General features: G+C 35.6%; 1 protein-coding gene across 5 annotated transcripts in view; it reads left to right on the top strand.

Annotated features, from left to right (window-relative positions):
• kuz (zinc-dependent metalloprotease kuz) overlaps positions 1 to 16352 on the top strand; it is an 89575-nt gene that overhangs the window by 37505 nt on the left and 35718 nt on the right. The window lies entirely within an intron of this gene.

A 16352-nucleotide genomic window follows, 5' to 3' on the forward strand; every position in this document is an offset into this window, starting at 1 on the left:
ATTAAAGAATTTTGCTGTGGTTTGTTCCTCTTTTGAAATTTTTCATTCGGCATTATTTGCCATATGTTTAATAGTGGAAAAAATGGTGGGGATTAACCTGAGTGGCGGAAATTGGAAACGGATGGTTGCGGCTCAACGGCTGTCCGCCGATATCGATATGTCACGATTTACCGTTTCATCTGTTGTTTCGCCGAAATTCATCCTTGTCTATTGACGAAGAGACGCTGACGAGCCGAGAATGGCAGAGCAGTCATGATTTTCCAGCACCATACATCAGCTTTTACTCGATTCATGTGTTACGCACTCACCTGTTATTATTCTTCTTTGCTGCTTTCTTCCTTAGAATATACGCATATGCTTTTTGAAAATTCAAAAACTCCACATCCATATACATATTTCATGCTTTTATAATTTAGACCTTATGACGATATTTTGATAGTCCGCATTTTAGAGCTTATAATGCTTCTTTAAAGCACGAGTTGTATCTTATTTGCATAGGGACGCAGAGTACGGAGGGTGATGAACCCAGTGGCGCATGAAAAGCTATTGTCATATGTAAATTTTAATTGCAAATCTTAATATGCACGAGATGTGATTTATTTAAATGCCTCGCGTTGTATAAATATTATGTCTTATTAAGATAACGAACGAACGGTGTAATTGTTATTACATTGGAAAATATTTGATAGCATTTTTATTATAAGTTTAACTCTTTGGCTATATGATAGCGTTATTCTAAAAGAACAGTCATTAGAACAATATCATATTATTTCAAATATCGCTAAGGCGCAGGCTTGGCGCAGGCCTTTTCTCTGTAGAATATCATTCTTTTTAATTAATCTTATCATTGCTTTAATAATGCTAAAAAATAAAATCAAGAATATTTTAATCGTTCAATATACCATGACAAATAAAACATTCTATAATTTTGAGAATTTTCGAATTACTGAACTATACGAAAGGGTTAAAATATTATTTGATAAGGATGAACGAATAAGTATATATCTCAGCAGTATTTGCTATTTAATAAACAATTTAAATTAATGTACATCGTTGCGTACTTCAACTTTTTTTTCATCTATTGTCCACAAACGAATGTTTGATTCGATTTGCAAAGTACGCTTACAAACACGAAGACCAAGCAAAACAATTATAGGACCAATGTCTCTAGGATCTTGATTAATTTATTCACATGTGCTTTTGGCGAGTTGTATAAATATAGTAATCCTTGAAATCCCGAGTGTCGAGCTGACGCTTAACTGCAATGGGAATGGGTTGTGCATGTTTAGCAGTGAACTACGTGCTCGAAACAGGCAAGATTCGTAAGTAAAACGGATTGCCTTTAGCTGTTGGCATTGACGACATTAAGCCCGTTTAATTTCCTGTATAAAAGCACACCTGACTGACTAGCAAAAGCAATCTCGATCGTAATTTCATTTGCATCTGATGCATCTTCGTGCCAACGCCTTTAATCCACAGAAATTTCCTCTGCAGCAAAATTTTCTCGGCTCGTTTTACCTCGTAAATTTTATATTATTAATAATGCATCGCAATATATACTGGTTTATAATATCGATAATGTAATAAACATATATACTACATTTTATTTGTTATTTATGTACACTATATTCAAATTTGGGTAAAGACTACAATGAAATGCCATTAAGTCAACCAAATCCAATTATAGAGTGAATAAAGTTTTTATCCCAGTAACGATTATGCTACATTGTTATTATGATAGAGCATATATAGTATGTAAATATTGTAGTTAAGCTATAAGAAGCAACACCATAACAGTCAATATTGATTAGATTTATTATTCCGATACCTATATATAATAATCCTTTTATAATGCTTCTATTTACCTTATGTGCATTTGCTAATCTTAATAATAATTTCGTTTCGATAATGTCTGTCGGTTAACGATGTGCAATAAATGATAAAGAAATTTACATTTTTGGTCCATTCATGCATAATATTGAAAGCATTGTTGTACTTTTCACTGATAAGATTGAAATACTTACCTATCCTATTTGACGAGCTGGTGCACTATTATCGACAGCACAGCAGGACTCGCATCCTGTGGAGTAACCGAGTAAATGATTATTTATGCTGCATCGTTCCCGAAGGACGTTATCTACCTGGCACTACCAGCCACCGCAACGATCATCTACTGAATCGAGGTTAGGTACCATATATATATTTAATGCACAGGCGATTGATTTTAATTTTCATGCAACACGAGGATCCGCCCACCTTGCTACTGGTTTATTCAAGTTTTTGCGTTGCTTCAACACTGAGACACTATCATCCACCGAGTCACAACCTTGTCAACATGTCTACTATAATGAAAATAGTCAAATAAAATTATTCTCACGTCTAAAGCAGAAGCTGCAATGTTAAAGAAAATCATGTAACCACGTGAGAATTATCTCGAGGTGTTCATTGAATCGAGTCATTGAATAAAATTAACGGTTCTCCGAGATTTTTCAAGACCGCTTATTTCGAAATGTTGGCTGTTCAACCAAGTATGCCCTTTGATACGGAGAAATAAATTGGCAAGCCACTGAAGTGTAAAGGTTGCAGAAATTTTCTTGGAAGAATTTATTTCTGGAATTAATCATTTCACTGTGCGACGTTCCACGCTTATTCTTATACCTGATACACATCAGAATTGAGGAACTCTTTTGCTCAGTCGAGAATGCATTGATTCATGATAATGAGGTCAAATGCTCTTATTTCTATATTCTATATGTCTATATCTTATATTTGTAAAAATATGTAGTGAAAAATGCTTGAAATATTATGAATAAGTTTATTATTTTAGTAGAAAAATATACCGTAGAATGACCCTCGGTACAAATTATCTTGGGGAACTTGCTCTTGTAAAATTGCTAAAAGGATAAATTTGTCCATAAAATTAAGACGAAAGTACTTTCATATACCTGCCACTGGAAAAAGTATTATTTTATGAATCGTATCTTCGATCGTCTTCAGATTTCTTTTAAATTCAATCCAAAATAAGATTGTATAAGAAATTTATTTTAATTGATAATTTTGTTTGACGAGATGTAGTAAAAAATCTTGTTCCAATTTATCCAAAGGCTGTTAAAGATACTAGTTCTTTCAACGATACAATAATCCACGACGTCAAGTATAATCTAGAACATTTTAAAAATTAAAATAAAAAGTCCAAATTAGAGCGGGGATAGTAAACAGTTTTCCCTCCTTTTTTTAAAAGAGTAGTTTCATTTACTTTTTCCTAATTGTACAGTGCGCTATAAACCGAGTAGAAACAAATATGATAAAAAACATTGTTACTGAAAAATGGCGGAACTAGGTAGCTTTACAAACCTGTTGGCAGGTTTTAATCAGTTTAAATTAACACGGATAAAAAGGGGAAGTTTTAAATAGGTGAAATGACATTATGTATTGTCAAGGACGAAACAAGCGTCAATTGTTTGACGAATAGAATCCTAGTTTCAGCGCGACGCTTTCAGCCCTACTTGGCTTCGAGCCAACTCGAACTGGGCTAAGAACGTGATTCAACGTCACCCCCTGATCTTAGAACTTTTTACTCTCTGCTACATCTGCACTCTAATTCTTAAAATCCTTTAGAAAAGGTTAAGTATTCAAAGGTGTATAACAGTCATGTATGCTTCGAAAGATGTACGTGGTAGCTTGACGTTTTATTAAAATTAATCCTTCCATTCATTTTTCGAATGGAAATCTTAACTTGAGTGAACAAATGCTAAAATTGATTGGATTGACACCATTCGATATATCTTATATTTCACAGCTATACCACTATATAAATGAAAAGTTTTGATTTCTGATCGGCCAATGCTTAAAGTAATGCACTTTAATGGAAGTGCAAAAAGTTTCACACTTCTTCGAAGCTTTACAGGAGAATTTCGTCAACTTTTAGCAAGGCATCGATATTGGCGCTAGTTTATGAGATGGGCGAATAGGATACGGGGTCAAGAAGCCTCGATAAATCTTCAAACGTTTCGAAGCTTCTAATGACCTAGCCACTCTCAAATTACAATTGCAAATTATCTACCAAATTATGTGGAAAACAATCCTCAGTAAACAAAACTTTTTTTCTATTTCTTTACGATAAAACACATTGATATCTCAGAAGCTTTCTGCATTTATATAATTGATTATTCCTCTAATATCACTGTTCCAATAATCAACTTTGTTACGAGTCATTGATTTTGGCTATAATTCCAAATCACTTAATTCCATATAGACCAATTGACGAATTACTAAGGTCGAAAGATTTAACTTCATTTTTATAATACTGCATCTTCCTTCTTCGTGTTTTATAAAATCTAAATAATATAAAAAACGAGTTATGCTCATGTCATGAAATTTGTATTCAGACTAGATCGTAAGGTCACAAATATAAAATAACGGTTTAATGGTAGTGAATAATTGGAGTTATTGTTTGACCATATTCGAACACTCTCGTTTAATTCTGCTTGACGTGGGAAGATCGAACCACCGTTTGGCTGCTTCTTGGCACGAATCTTATGAACCGTAATGGATTTCAAAGCTCTGCTGTATAGTCTATGTACTTTGGTGGTGTTACGGGGAACAGCGACCAACGAAGTTACGATCCAATTGAAAGGGACAATCGATTGCTGCTGTAATCCGAAATAGAGGAGTAGTACTATAACTTTCGCTATACATATATACTGCTATATAATATACTATAATAACGTCTTTTAGAGATTCATATATATATATATAGCGATTCATGATATATTCCACTGCAATGATCACTTTGTTAGTGTTTGTTTACAAGTTGGTGCATAATCTTATGTTATCCCCGTCAACTGGAGATAGGCAGCGTGGATCTTCCTTTATTAATTCACACTGTATTTAATGTTTCTTATCCTCTTTATTCAAACTGTTCTAGTGTGATCGGTTTTGTGGATTATCGACCACCCTGGAGATCTATGTGAAGTCGTTAATGTTACGAACGAAAAAGTATTTTACGCGCCCTTGCTACCCTTTATATAGACAGCTAGCTCTCACGAAGCGAAGATCACGTGCCCACCCGAATCGATACGACGACGACCGATCGACCCCTTCGGATCCCGAGATCTCCAGAATTGTCCTTCTTGTAAGTTTTATCGAACAACACTAGTCGCGCGACTAGCTTGGGGTTTAGGCATCGTATAGTGTGTATATATTATACTATTAGTTATTTCCACTAAAGGAATATCGTGGGTACCTTTTTAATGGTACATAACATACTCCCCCCGTTGAGAGGGTACCGATCAATCACCATTACATGAAAAGTTCATACATAGTTAGTACAATGGTTGATGTAACAAAGATTCATTTATGACATAATATTAAACAAATACAAAGATATTATAATATAAGTATTATGAGTATTACACAAGATATAATTTGAACAAATTTACAAAGTTCAAAAGAAATGAATTAAATTTAAATGTTAAGGCATGTTGCCTTATTTATTCGTGGACGCATTTAAGCGCTAATGACAAAATTAATGATTTTTTTTTATATATTTTCGTCGAGGACAACCTCGTTTATCGATTATCTTTTCGGATCATTCATTTAATGAAATGATTCAGGTAAATGGCTCATTCTTCATTTAGTAATGGAGAAATGTATTTCGTACCCCGTTTTAAATTTCCGGAAGCAGTTCTCAATGTTACTGCTCTCACAATGCCATCGTTGCCAGCATGTGTTTCAATGATACGTCCTAATACCCACTGAGAGCAGGGTAGTGATTTGGTTTTTATTAAGACCAGTTCGCCGATCTTGACATTCGGGCTATTTTTAAACCATTTATTTTTAACTTGCAGTTCATGCAAGTATTCCTTATTCCATCGGTTCCAGAAATCTTGGCGAACCTTTGATATATGTTGCCATTTTGATAATCTGTTATCTGGGGTTGAAGATAAGTCTTCCTCCAAAATAGAGGTCATTGGTCGACCAATCAAATAATGACTCGGAGATAGTGCTTGTAAGTCATTCGGATCGGTTGATGCGGACATTATCGGACGTGAATTAAGCACACCCTCGATTTCGACAACCAGAGAATTGAATTCTTCCAATGTAAATAAAGAATTTCCCACAACGCGATATAAATGGTGTTTAAATATTTTGACTGCGGACTCCCACAATCCGCCAAAATGAGGTGCGGTCGGTGGAATAAAGTGCCAGTGAATTTGCCTTTTACTCATTTCTAGTTCAATTTTGCATGCATCGTCAAGTGTATTGAACATCTGATATACTTCCTTTAATGTATTATTAGCCCCGACAAAGTTCGTACCATTGTCCGAGTATACATGTTTGGGTAATCCTCGTCTAGCCATGAATCTGCGTAGGGCAGCTAAAAATCCTTCCGTGGTCATATCTGTGACTACTTCCAAATGAATGGCCTTAATTGCCATACAGACAAATACGCAAACATAGATTTTTAATTTATTACGATTTCTATACTTTTTTTCTTTAATAAAAAACGGTCCGCAAAAATCAATACCCGTATGGCTAGACGGAGGTGATGCTGTTACACGGACAGATGGTAAATTACCCATTGTATAATTTACAGCGTTAGGGTTGTACCGAGAACAACGTACGCAGGACCTAATTATTTTTCGAACATAATTCTTACCATTTAACAACCAAAATTTCTGACGTATAGTGTATAGCGTGGATTGTATTCCTGTATGAAAATATTTATTGTGTGTTTCACGTATCAGACAATCGGTTAAATGGTGTTTTGGTAAGAGTATGGGGTATTTTTTGTCAAATGTTAAACTCGAATTACGTAGACGACCCCCTACCCTAATTATATTGTCCTTATCTAAGAAAGGACTCAAATTAGCGAAGGATAAGGAGTTTTTATTCCCAGAGTTTTTTAGTGCCTTGATAATATCTGAAAAATATAACTGTTGCATTATCTTAACTGCACATAATTCGGCATTATTTAACTCTTTGATATGTAACCGACCTACAAATTTGTTATTTTTCCGAAACCGTAAACAATAAGCTATGATTCTAATCGTTTTTTCATAAGACGAAAACTTATGGAGGACATCGAAATTCATTATCGTTGCGGCTAAACAAATTTCTTTCTTTAACTCTGGAATTTCGATGTGTTGAAGTACATGCTTCGGCCATTGATCTTCTAATTGGACTAACCATTTAGGTCCATTTTTCCAAAGATGATTCTCGATGAAATCATATGGTAATTGGCCTCTAGAAATGGCATCAGCTGGATTATCCTCTGATTTAATGTGACGCCATTCGTGAGGCGCACTAAGTTGCCTCGTATTATTCACTCGATTCGCTACGTATGTTTTCAGATTTTGTGGGGGAGTGGCCAACCAATGCAGTACAATGGTGGAGTCACACCAAAATATACACTGATCGAATTGATTGTAATCGATGGTTTCAATGATATCCTTATACAATTGTGCTAATAAAAATGCTCCACAAAGTTCGAGCCGCGGAATGGTTAATGGTTTAAGGGGGGCGACTCTAGATTTCGCACTAATTAAGTTCGACTTTATTGTCCCAGACATATCGACTGATCGTATGTATAAGCACGCTCCGTACCCATTGTTGCTGGCGTCACAAAACCCGTGTAGTTGTATATTTTGACAATCAATCCCCAACAATCCTCTGTCGAATGATATCGAACCCATGGTTCGCCATTGATTTACGAAATTCGTCCAATCGGTATGAATTTCTTGTGGTAACGATTCATCCCAATTTAAACCCCGTCCGCCAAATATTTTGCATTATACGTTTCAAATAGAGAATTATAGGACCTATCAGACCGAGGGGATCAAAAATTTTTGCTATATTTGATAACGTATTCCGTTTGGTTAGACTCTTGTTAATTTCTATGGGATTAGGCGTATAGTAAATTTTGTCGTCCCGTGCATTCCAAGTAATTCCAAGAGTTTTTAAATTATTGTCTATATTTAAGATATAATTTGCATGAATAGAATTCGAAGGTAAATCCTCTATTATGCTTAGGTCGTTAGATGCCCACTGACGTATCGCAAACCCTCCTCGCTCTAACAATGAAATTAATTCGTCCCTTAATGAACGGGCTTCTTCGATCGTTCTTGCACCTGTTAATAGGTCGTCAACATAAAGATGTCCCTTTAAAATTTCAGCAGCTCTTGGATACGTACTACTTTCATCGGTTGCTAATTTTTGGATAGTACGAATGGCTAAAAAGGGGGATGACGAAATTCCGAATGTTAGTGTGTTCAGTTGCAAAGTTCGCAATTGACCCTCGTGACGCCACAATATTTTTTGAAAACGTCGATCTTCTTCATGTACTAGTATCTGCCGATACATTTTTTCAATGTCGGCTGTGAGTACATATCTGTACATACGGAAGCGAATTAAGTGAGATATCAATCTATCTTGAACCGTCGGTCCTGTCATTAAGACATCATTTAACGAAACCCCGGATCTGTCCTTGGTAGAAGCGTCGAAAACAATTCTAACCTTTGTAGTGAGACTTGCGCTTTTAAACACCGCATGATGCGGCATGTAGAAGCCTGTATTGTCGTCATTGTCCACCAGTTCCATATGACCGAGTTGCAAATATTCCTTTATAATATTCGTGTATGCTTCCTTTAAAGCATTATTTGATGATAGACGCCGTTCTAAATGTATAAGACGTTTAGTGGCAACTTCTTTAGATCCATCAAAATTTACGATTCGTTTACGAAATGGTAACCTGACAATATAACGGCCCGTTTTGTCTCTAGTGACGGTGTTTACAAAGTGTTTCTCGCATTCAGTTTCCTCCTTTGAAAGGAATTTCACCGGCAAAACTTCTTCCACTTCCCAAAATTTAGTCATCAAATTTTCTAAAGAAGTGGAACAATGCACCTGCTCATGTTCCATCGAATTTGTCAATCCACCGGCTATTACCCAACCTAAAAGTGTCTTTTGTAAACACAATTTGATATCATTTTGTGACAAATTTATTTGTCCGATAGCGAATAACGGTAACGTTACACCTGAACCTATTAAAATATCTACAGGTCTGGATATGTGGAATTCTGAATCTGCTAATTTTATATTTTTTGGTAATTTAATGAGTTCGCGCGGAAACGATTCTATTGGTACCGAATCAGATATTCTTGGCATAAGTAAACATGTTAACTGTATGTTATAATCATTATTTGATGATTTAACAGTCACCTTTACTGATCCTTGCGCGATGGTATTCATGCCATCTACGGTTGTAATCATTTTGCTGCATGGGTCGATTCGTATCCCTAACCTTTTCGCCATGGTTTCGGAAATAAAATTGTTCGTTGCGCCTGTGTCTAATAAAGCACGACCATAAATATATGCATGATGACGATTTCGTAACATCACACGAGCGGTTGGTAGTAATTGTGACGTAGAAATTGAATCTACTGGGTCTGTGTTGTCATATTCAGTTCGTTTACGTGCTAGTCATGATACTACGTCAGTAGAGGTCTTCGATTCTTTTGTGTCACTATTCATTACTTCTTTGTTTAAGTGCAATAAAGTGTTGTGACGCTGTTTACATATTGTGCATCCCGATAGCTTACAAGGCTTTCCTTTGTGTGATCTCAAACAATTATAACATAATTTTGATTTTTTTATAAAATTGAAACGATCTATCGGTGTTTGTTTCCTAAATACTTCGCATCTGAACAATGGGTGAGACGCAGTTTGACAGGCTATGCACGATCGAGTTTCTGTGGATGTAAACACTTGCCCAGTAATACACTTACGACGTTTCTTCGCGGAAGAGTCGCGTCCGTCAACATCGGAATCGTTTGATCTTACGCGTTCGCGCCTCGACGCGTTCACGGCACACTTATATAAGAATTCGTACATGGCTTCTAAACCTGGGTATTCGTCTCGCGTTAATAACGCTTCCCATTGATTAATCACTGATTTTGGCAATCTGGATTCCAAAATGTGCACTGCTATTTCTGACGTTACATGCACGCCTAATGTTCCTAATGCAGCTATGTGCTGTTGCATGTCGTCCGCCAATTTAGATAATCCTTTCGTGGATTCCTTTTCTAAAACCGGTAGATTTAGCATTGAGGATATATGTTTAGATACTAAAATACGTTTAACTTCATATGATCGTTCCAGTATTTCCCAAGCCTTTGTGTAGTTGGCTGAGCTTACCGAAAAAATGTTTATCTTTTTCGCTGCTTCTTCGACCAGCGCTGATTTTAAGTAATGCAGTTTATTTACATCGGATAAATCGGTACGAGAATCAATGAGACTACGAAAGGCATTTTTAAAAGAAAGCCATTCCTCGTATTTACCGTTAAATACTGGTAACGAAATTTGTGGCAATTTGACTATTCGTTTTTCTGTACACGTTGAACTCGAGGTTGCATCTATCTGTGTATGATTGCTAGCAACACTACAAACTGAATTTGAATTATCTGTGTGTGAGGATGATAAAATATTTTCTACTCTACTCGCGAGGGTATAAAATCTTTCTTGTAATGATTCTAATTCATTTTGGTGGTCTTCATTAGAATCTAGAATCATCAACTCGTCCGCTAATTCTTCGAAATTATGGAACAATTCGGTTAACCTTTTCATACGAAGTTTTATCACTGTATTCTCTATGTTGTCTTTGTCGAGGATGTTGCTTACTGTTGTCATTTGTGCTTTTAGCGCTGTCCGTTTTTGGATAATTAGTCTAACGCGATCCGCCATTTTCCGATAAGAATGATCCGAATGACCTACCTTTTATGCTCGTCTCCTTTGTCTCTTGACTTCAATAAACGTTCACCTCACAGGAGGCACCAAATGTTATCCCCGTCAACTGGAGATAGGCAGCGTGGATCTTCCTTTATTAATTCACACTGTATTTAATGTTTCTTATCCTCTTTATTCAAACTGTTCTAGTGTGATCGGTTTTGTGGATTATCGACCACCCTGGAGATCTATGTGAAGTCGTTAATGTTACGAACGAAAAAGTATTTTACGCGCCCTTGCTACCCTTTATATAGACAGCTAGCTCTCACGAAGCGAAGATCACGTGCCCACCCGAATCGATACGACGACGACCGATCGACCCCTTCGGATCCCGAGATCTCCAGAATTGTCCTTCTTGTAAGTTTTATCGAACAACACTAGTCGCGCGACTAGCTTGGGGTTTAGGCATCGTATAGTGTGTATATATTATACTATTAGTTATTTCCACTAAAGGAATATCGTGGGTACCTTTTTAATGGTACATAACATCTTATGTGATGAGCGCACCGTTGGGAAGTTTGTTGGTAGATAGAGCAGATTGTCTGAATGAGTTTTAGCTGGTCAGGCGTCAGAGTATCCGTTGCAAGATGCGCTAGTCTAATTTTATAGCGGCGGATGTGGAAGTCGTAAGCTTCCCAATCAATTAGTCAGATATTGGTACCGAGTTCGTGCGTCTATTTGCTACCTGCCTCGTTGGGATTTGCACTTGAATGCCCATGAATAATCATGCGAGACCATGATCGATCAGCCGTGAATCAGGCATGACGACGACGACGTAGCCCGTCGTCGTTCCTACTATGGTATATCGCTGATTTGACAGTCCATGTCTACCTGGATATCCATCGGCTCCCTTCAAGATCATCCTCCAAACACAGCAGAGTGTTAATAAACCTTCACTCAAAATCAACCCTGATATAGACTATTAATCGTGTTCGATATTACAGATATTATATTTCATTTGAAATTGCACCAATATAGCGATAACACTGATTTAATAACACTAAACATCCGTTTCTGTATACTTTAGTAAAGATTCATTTAGCTAGTTGAGATATATCCTATATTATCTTTTATCAACTTGTTGAAATAATGCAGCTATATTGTAAGCCTGACACAACTCTATTTCAATAGTAGATAAGTACCTCTTCGACGAAGCGTGATTAATTTACATACATATGTATGAGTGTTTTACATATTCGATTCGATGATCAGATGCCTGGCTATTGTAATTAATGAAAGCCACCTTGTTAACAAGAACAGTTCCTTTATCCAGGCCAATGGAGATTAATACGCCAGCACTTCGAGTGATAATTTTCCTCTTATATCAGTACCAGCACGGACGGGCAACCCACAAAAAATATTTTAATTAATTAACCTACTAACCTTTATAGTAATTCAATTGTATACCTCGTTGTATATACTATATGATATTAATATAATTTTAGAGTGTTAAATAACATTTTAAAACAGGTTGTTAATCTGTATAACAATATTTACTATATTTTTACCTTTTAATGTAATGTTAATTGTTGAAATAATAGCAACTCATTGTTATTTTACTTAGTTATACTTACAGCGTTTGCAATTTAATGCTATATTAAATTCTTAGTGCTCATAACAATATTAAATTACTAAGGTTAAGTATTTTTTATTACGTTTTATGCAAGAAAAATATTTTGAAGAAAGATTGCTGTTTTAATTACAAAATATTATTAAAAAGATAATAAGTTTTGACGACCAATTATTCTTCTTAATTCTAAGATTCTAATTTACTTCTTCACAAATTATACTCTTTTCCTACTGGCTTCTATATGTATACGAATCATGCATATTATCCAATATTTTTTATTTCTTCGGTATTCAAAGATATTTTTGTACGTGACTTCTGTCAGACAGACCTATGAAAGGATGATTCGATTCAAGAATTATGTTGAGAGAGAATTCTGATAACTGAGAAAAATTGTTGAAAAATACAATTCAACTATGAATGCCGTATAAATTGTACCGAACTCGACCGATTTTCAGAGAAGTTTCGATCCATTTACCACGCAAAGAACACGAATCTGTTTCTACAGGTGAGCCTAGCTGCAATTGTACGTTCACTCCTTTCGTACATATCTTACTATTTTCTTCCGCGAACATGGCATTGACAACGATTCGACACATTAAGACTTAAGTCACATTCCGTTCCTCAATTTTTTTTACAAGTCCTTGGCAAATTACCACAAAAGTTTTTGCTTTTACTATTCTCATGCACCGTTCTATTCATGCTAGACTTGAATTCTAGATAAATTGGAATACAACATTTCAAGTAACCTGATTTATCATCGGATCATCCCGTTCCAATCACGCTCCCTTGTATTCCTATATATATATCGACTTCCAATCATGCATATAATATATACATATATGCTATGAAGATGATAACGTAATAAAACTAGATTTAATTATAATGTATTACGTAAAATACACTTTGTGCCTTGTTTATATTAAAATCGTAATACTGTACGCTACAGTCACTGCAATTATCGCATTTGGGTAAAAGGGATGATTAATCAACCACTTTCCGTAGAATCCACTGACTGTGCTAACGCGAAAAACCGAAAAAGCCAAACAAAGCGTAGGTTGACTGGTCGAACTTTCTGATGTGTATTCAACTCGGTAAAAAAAGATAGCAATTTATCAGATTACGCTTGTCCTTTTGGCGAGCGGTGGATTGGAACGTAGTGTTAACGTTCGGTGTAATTCCAGAACCCGCTGAGCTTATCCGCTTAACGAACGATCGAAATTAACTGGCGGCCGAACATTCGACCAAATTGAATTAATTGAGGCGCCGAGCATCGTACCGAGAATCGGATAACAAAGCACGAGGTGCATTTTGCTGCTCAGTGAAATTGAAATTGCACTTGTTTTCCTTTAGATAAAGGGTGCTAATTTATCAGAGTGTTATCGTAATAATATGCCAGTATAATGATCATTGAAGCTCTAGTGATTTTATAATTATATTTGCTGTATGATTTAGAATATATTTTTAGTTTCATAGCAATTAGTTTTAAATACTAATAAAATTATATGTAACATATTTACGTTTCTGCGCGAAGGTATTCGGTGTGTGAACAATGGCATAGGTAATTAAAATTTTACGGTTGATGTACGACGATTGTTTTGGACAAAACACAATGGACAAAGTGCTTCTGCTGCTGTGTGTATCGTATACAGACACTGACAATAAGTAAGCCGTTTAGATGAGAGTAAATCTCCAGTAAGGGTCGAGACGTATACCCCTCCCAAACTTGACCAACGCCAATTATCACAAATCTAACGATGCTTTGTGCTTGAAAGTTGTAGAAACGAATTAAAATACAGACGCGATAGACAGTGACCCCATATATAGGTTTTATTTTCTTTTATAGTATCATATTAAATAATATGAAAATTTATTATAATTTTGTAGCTGTTAATTATTTTATTAACGACACATGTTAGCACGATAATTAACATTTTTAAATTAAAAAATGGCAGTGCCAGTTGCACCCGCGTGTATATGGGTTAAAGACTCAATACCAGCAATTTGCCGCTTTACAATTCAAACAAACACGAAATCATTATCTTATTGCTGTCAACACGAATAACGCCAGCAGCTTTTCTAAGTATGACCGTTCCTATGGTGACCTGCAAATGCCTATGTTCATATGTACAAGCAACTTCTTCTCATTTCCTTTCATGGGCATGGATAAACACTGTTATATTGCACCGAGCATCAATATAGAGTCGCACAAACCGCAACTCTGTTATTTTGTGCTTTATAGTGGGCCTTCTCTTCATAACTGTGTACTGCAGCAGACAACTATACTTCAAAAATATATTTTTCATTTCTTTGAATCTAGTCTCTTATCTACTAGAATCTTTATTTAAAAAATAGATTTCCCGTAGATTCTTGGATATATAAAGTTACATATTTCTATGCTATTTTTCTTAGCACTAATTCAATCTCTTTCCTTACAGCAATAACAAGATTAAAAAATCTAGTCGATCGTATTAAATCCATCGAAGATAGCTCCGAGGAGTTCTGATTTTGTCGATCATCCCCAGAGTATGGAATTCGACCAACTTAAATTTTTTATTATCATCCCGGTTCTTGAAAAATGAAAAATGCTGGTTGTTTAAAGTTAGAAATGGTCTTTTATGGTAGGATTTTAAACTATATTTTTATGAGCCTAAATACAACAGAACTATTGGCAAAAATACTTTAAAATTGCAGAAGTATTCCAGGCACGTTCAGAACAGTATTTTATTTTGGGAGATTCCAGTGTAGGTGAGGTGGCAGCTTCGCAGAGATGCATCTTTCACCTTTCCTCTAGTTTGTCTTCACCATAAACGAACATATTCCTTATTTTACCCACTATTCGTCTCATTTTATTTATTCCTATTTTGTCTCCCGTAACCGTACCTATAGATTTAATTAAATTTCTTCGCTCAACTCTGTTGTTATGCGATATGTTTCTTTTTTGTGGGAGAGCAACTGTGCGAAATATCTGAAATATTAATTTGCGACGAAGCCGGGTTTTTAACAAAATTCAATTTTATATTCAACAAAGTTATTCTACCAATGTAAATCTGTAAAAGCGTGTAAGTTGTGTTTGTATCAGTTAATCCTTTGAGACTAAAAGAAATAGTTTAATTCTTTTTAAAAACCTCGAGAAGTTTCAAAGTTTTTTCTATCTTTCTGTAACCACTAAATGTGGATCACGTTTTATTGCTCTTCCATTCTCGAGGGATATTACTCTCAAGTTCTACGGGCACTGAATATTAATAATAATTATTTAATCTCACACGAGACAATGTTGCGATAAAAATAATTCTACATTCCGAAAGCTTTTAGAAAATTGGTACGATGCGTAGCAAGAACCTTATTCATTTTGTTTAAAATCCTGTTTTTTGTGCGAGCCACATAATTTGAAAGGAATGAAGAGAAACGTTTGAAGCGAAGGTGATAAAATTCTGAGAGGGAGTTCATAAAGGAACGAAGGGAAAAAGTTTGTCGAGCGATTCGAATGACAAAAGACTATCCGATTCAACGCAAGATTTGTTCGGAAAATGCCTCGCATTTCTCACTCTCTTTGTCGCCCAGGGAGACGCATTCCGCGAACACCGCTTATAAAACACAAAATTATGTTAATTCGGGTTCGTCGTCTGCCGGTGTACGACCCAGGGGAAGCATCACAATATTCTCCTGGTCTGGGACTCTTCATGCTACTAGCCACAATCCAGGCCGACGCGACGTTCAACTTGAGGATTAGTTAACCCGACATAACTTGAACCGTAACGATATTTCCCTGAATAGAAACTACTCTCAACGTATCGTACGTGAATATTCAAAATATGACAGTTACTAAAATGTATATACACAACTTATACACCTAATTATTTATAATTCATCATCTTTGCGAATATTAAATAAATTTTCTGTACTATATATTATATAATCTTTGTCTTTTGTCTGTGTAAGTAAATAAATTTCATTCGAATGATCTTTCGTCGTCTAATTCGTATATTACATTCACTGA

The sequence above is a fragment of the Prorops nasuta genome, unplaced genomic scaffold, assembly GCF_024137725.1.
Source record: "Prorops nasuta isolate Cenicafe-Biocafe unplaced genomic scaffold, Cenicafe_Pnas_1.2 PNAS00004, whole genome shotgun sequence".
In the NCBI taxonomy this organism is placed as follows: Eukaryota; Metazoa; Arthropoda; class Insecta; order Hymenoptera; family Bethylidae; genus Prorops; species Prorops nasuta.